Below are 6000 nucleotides of genomic sequence, written 5' to 3'. Positions count from 1 at the left end.
TTAACACTTGGCTTGGACACAAGGTACTTCCCCACGATCGGGACGCAAGCTAATCTACATCACCATGCAAACTATAGTCAAACACAAGCAAAAATCAAAATACAAAACTTAAGAAACCTTAGATCTCACATCATACAACAACTCCCATAATCTAATTTTCTCAACTTATAACCAAAACTTTCAATTTAAAGTTGTAGTCATCAATTTCTCTATCTAATTAACTTATTAGACTCCTTGATTATCCTCAAAAATAATCACTCAATCAATCCTTAAGTCATATACTTAGAAAATTCAACATTTAGCATACCCAATGTTCAAAGACCATCAATATCAATAATCTAAACTGATTAATACTCTTATCTATCCTTAATCAACAAAACTCAATTAAAAAAAACACCATTTTAATCACCACATTATCAAAACCCAACAAATCCCATTTACAATATCAAATCCTAACCTCCAAATTCCATATAAATCAAAAACCAATTAAACCTCTTATCTAACACAAATAACTCTAAGAAACCTAAAAATTTGGTCAAAAACTCAAAAATTTTGAAATCAAGAGCCCTAAAAATCCTAACTTTCAAATCTGAGGGAAAAAAAAGAGAAAAAGATTTTTAAAAAAAAAGTTAGAATCACTTACTAGAAGCTTTGGAAGCTCAAAAACACTTCCCAAGACCAAAAATCACAAGCCCTAGTAAAGCTCTCTCATTTCTCCACAATGAACTTCATAAAAGCAATCAGATCTCTCCTTTGTGATATTCACCATGAACGTCACCGCATTGAAGAACATAAAGAGCATCTTTCTTCCCCCTTCTATTTCATTTGCTGTAACAAACCTCTCCTCTTGCTATTGGAAAAAACACAAAAAGCTACAAAACTGTCTCAAAGTAACCTCTAGCTTATCCCTTTTTCCTTCTTCGCCTTAAACAACCATTATCACTTTAAGATCCAATTACAGTCAGGCTTAATCACTCTTAAATTCTTGATTTAAAACCAAGATGTTACAACATACACTGCCTTTACACATAACATATGGGCTTAAACAAGACATGTAAGTAATATATACTGATAGTTAATATAAAAGGTCCTTACCTATACCCATCTTTTAAGCTAAGTGGAAACCTAAATACATAGAAACTTTATTGAATATCGTCATCAAGGAACATTCTCAGAGATCACCACCATTGACCACTTGCCTCCGAAGGCTAGTGCTAGGGGAAGGTACAAAGTATTAGTATGAAGATCCTCAAAGTTCCTGGCATTATGGTCTTCTTGCCCCTCATTAGGCATCATGGACAGAAAGAAACCTAGAGAAATGATTCTATGGATGTTCAAACTACTTTGAGGTGTATTCATTTCATTTGTAATGATCCAACACCTCTAGGTTCTGATCACCAATCTAAATATGTAGGACGGATATGGATACTACAAATAGCACAACAGCAAGGTGCCTAAACGCGTGAAGGTTGGCATAAATGCCCTTGTGGAGCACATTAATCAACTTTTGCTAGACAAAATGTGCCTCTGTATGGAACTAGAAAACCTTTGGTCAGTGAAAAATACAGCTTTTACAAATAAGGGCATCAATCAGGTACAATATGAACCTAATGAACTGATCTATGCTGTTATCTCTACCAAAACCTTGGGTTGGAACAAAAATAGGCAATTGCATGCAACACCTCAAAAATATCTTGGTTTACTTCGATATTTGTGCTTTCCTTTTAGCTTTGATTATAGCTCCGTGATGAACACTAGGTATCAGATAGACAAATATCACTATCTTGTTTAGGGTTTCAAGTTTATTGGTAGATGGTATCAGATAGACAAATATCACTTGATTAATAACTAATTATGAACTCCTATAACATTTAATCCATGAATAGTAACCTACCCAATTTCATCCCATAATGTAACACCTCAAAAATATAATCCATATATTTAACAAAATTACTTCATAAATAGTTATTTCTAATGTCCAAAACAAGCACAAAGAGCATGTGTATCTCCAAACAACAAAATATGTCATGGTTTTAAAGCAAATCCTTGGAGTGTCTTAATAAAATAAAATAATGAGGTCTTAGGATCATAGTAAATAATAACATAACATGTGCTCAAGAAATACAAAAGAGCCTTTGTGGCTCACTCCATTGGTGTCTTTCCTTGAGTCCTATCAGGTCTATCACCTGTAGAAGTTAACAAAAGGGATAAGATTTAACATCTTAATAACAATTGAAATCCCTAACATATACAAACCAAAAACACATATGTATTTTATTAAAACTATATATATATTTGTATATATTTGTGTACATCAAGTGCCATAAAGTGTACCAAAATTCTATCATTAAATCAACAACATAATCAATTCATATTTTGCAACAATAAGTGTATTATGTAGCCTACCTCATATCACTGCTCATCCTCATTCTTCTACTTGGAGCTATGGGCTAACACATAGTCCAACCAAAATTAATCCACTTACTAGATTGTCTAAAGCTCACCAATACTTGAGATATGCCAAGCCAAAGGTATAAAGCTCAAGTTTGAACTATGGCTTCCCTCCTTAAAAAAAATAAACTAAGGAGATGTCACATATTCCACAATTCTAATGCAATATAATCCTGGGCAAAAGACGACATAAAAGAAGGGACCTTGAAAAGTGTCATTCACTATGTACTTAGTGATAGCATATCACAAGGTAATTAAATAGCATACAAATCTCCTTTTGACCTTAACCCATCACAAAATGCATATGCCATGATAATAATGTTATAACAGACAATACCAACAAATATCAACAAATATACTATTAATCTCAAAGTAATAAAATCCAATATAGATCATCAACAATACAATTCATTATAAATCAATCATTATAACTATGAAGATAGTTATTACCAATATTAATTAATAGCATAAGTCATGAGTGAAATAGGAATATTTTTTAAAACTCTATTTATTATTATATATAACACATATATACATTTCATACTAAAATAATTAATTTATAAGGTATCTAACAATAATAACATCCATAAACAATTAATATGTATATGAAAGAAATTTCAAAGTTACCTATTACTCCTGAACTTAAGGTAAACACACAATTGTTACTCCAAAGCTTTCCAAGAGAGTCTATAAAATTACAATTGCAAGTATCTATCAATATATAACTCAAAACTTATTCAAAAGCCATCTAAAAGTTACTCGTAATCCTAAAGCTACCCTCCGAAACCCGCCTATTATATATATATAATATTTAATGATGACTAGGAATAAAATTATCGTATGCTTTTATAACATAAGACTTAAATTAGAAAACCATAATTTATTAGTCTTATACTTGTTAATAAAGAAAACATTTATTATAGAAGAAAAAGATCTCTTGGCTCAACTGAGAATGGACACGTGGATTACATAAGAGTATATGCATAATATATCCACTCACACGCATAGGAAGAAAAGACCCGGGGTGGTCAAGGTTTGACTAAAATATACCTATATGCAAATATATATATATATATACACACACACACATATATAGTTATATACACACCCACAATAATGTTGAGTAGGACGCCCATGTGACAATGAGTGAAGCAAGAACAATGGAGGGAGTAAAAGACGGAGAATCAAGGCAAAGGGCACTTTTGGCCCCACAAAAAAAGGAAAAGGGCACAAGGCACTATACACATATACATATAATATTAAAATATTGATTGAAAAAGAATAGAGAGAGAGACAAAAGAATTGAAACAGAACTAGTTAAATCGGTACAACTGCGTGACAATAATGAAAATGATCTTGAAAGAAATTACACTTATAAGTTATTACACAGGTATATATTTAATGGTAGCAGATACAATTAATAACTGGTGAAAAGAATATAATAGGTCCTCAGACATACACATTCATATCGTGTATTGATGAAATTTGTGGCTTATGAAGAAAGTAAAATAATAAATATATTATATAAACACATTTAGGGAGGATCAAAAACAACAAGATGAAAGTCGCATTAGATTGATGGAGGTAGGTGGGGTTTTTGAATAAAATAAAATATGTGTGGATATATATACGGCACCAGTTATGAATTATTACCTCTAGTCCCTAATTAGAAGACTTTGTTAACCACAAACTATGAGGAAGTAAATAAAATATGTAAGAAAAGAGAAATAGAGGTGGCGTCAGGAACCGTATATACATAAAACACACACACTCCGATTGGCAATCTAATAAGCATTGACAAGACACAACACACAAGTATAAAATAAGAAGTCATAATAGAAAGATGAACAGTAAAAATTTTGATAAGATTGGAAATGAAGCGTATGCAGAACAAGAAAAAAGAAGGGGATGAGAGAGAGACCTGCAAGAGAGTAGAGATAGAGTGGCGACTAAGGGCCTGTTTGGGTGACTCCCAAAACCATAGTTTGGGAGGCAAAACCATGGTTTGGGTGGAATGTCACCCAAACAGCATTAATTTTGATGCCATAATCTAAAACCATGGTTTGGACCGAAACCATTGGTTTGGACTGAAACCATGGTTTCAGGAGAAGTGAATCTATTCTGCTTTTGGCTCAAATTAGAGAGTATGATTGTGCCTATTAGAGTAGATCTCAAGAATAATATGACTTTAACATCCTTCAATTAATTTTTTATAAACATATTAATCTTATATCTTATAAATATGTATACACATATTAATTATTCATCAATTATATTATTTTATGTATTATTAATTATGTTGGTAAAAAGTATATTATTAACAATTTTATTCCTTCAAATTAAAATATATCATAAAATCTATCTTTTATGTAATTATCATATTAATTTATGTCTTTTTTAGTAATTTGTATATATAAAAAGTGCTTCTGATAACAATTATCCAAACACTCTCACTTCTCATAATCATTTTTTCACAAAATATATTCTTCACAAAATTTATTCTCCCCAAAATTTATTCTCTAGAAGCTATTCTCCAAACCATGGTTTGGTTTCATCCAAACACCCCCTAAGAGCAAGGAGTGTGTAGAGAAGAAAGAAAAATTTATAGGAGACGGATTTAGGGCTAGGATTTTGTTTGTTTATTTAAAATCTTATTATAAAAATAATGTAATATTTTTTTAAAATAAAAACAGTGGCATCAATATTATTTTTATTCCACGTACATATCTAAACTAATTATTTGATGAAAGTATTTCCTCTTCACATATTTCTTTCTATGATTATTTTCTTTATTTTAAATTTTATTATTTATAATTTTATTTTATGAAATAAAAATTTATTATATATTTTTTAACAATATTTTTAAATCATTTTATTTTGTTAAATAAAATTTTAAACCATAATGGATAATAAATCTTAAAACAAATAAATAGGGGATGTTAAGCGTAACTTGGCCATATCAGGAAAAATATAAACAACCCATGCAAAATGAAGCCCAATGTGCTATAATATCTATATCTACGATCTATAATCTAAAAAAACAAATGGTATGACCCTTCGCTCTTATAAATACGAAATAAAAAAAAGTATTAAATGATTACATGATCAGATAAATACGAAATATGCATTATATATATAAGTAGATAGCAATATATATACAGAAGATGTTTAATATAGAATGGTCTAAAATATGTATGCGGATGAGATGTGTTGGGAAACATGAAGTCTATGGAAGAACAATTCCGTTTCCATCAAAAAAACAACTGGAAGGGAAAAAAATGGTATAACCCTAACTCCAACTTGCCCTCCTGATGGCTTGCTCCATGTATGGTTCATCAGTAATGACAAAGACGCGGCTTCCATCGCAATATGAACTTGCCCGGCTTCGAATTCTTCCTGGAATTATTTAACACAATGTATAATGAAATAATGGAAAACATAATGAAAAACGCAAGATGATCAACAAAACCAAACATGAAGCCGTGCATCATAACATAATGACCACCTTCGTCTCTTTTATAGATTCACCACTCCTTGAACCATCATAGC

Source organism: Neltuma alba, unplaced genomic scaffold (assembly GCF_004799145.2).
Source record: "Neltuma alba isolate B1F8T4 unplaced genomic scaffold, ASM479914v2 tig00010389_pilon, whole genome shotgun sequence".
In the NCBI taxonomy this organism is placed as follows: domain Eukaryota; kingdom Viridiplantae; phylum Streptophyta; class Magnoliopsida; order Fabales; family Fabaceae; genus Neltuma; species Neltuma alba.
Note: the sequence above shows the minus strand (reverse complement) of the source record.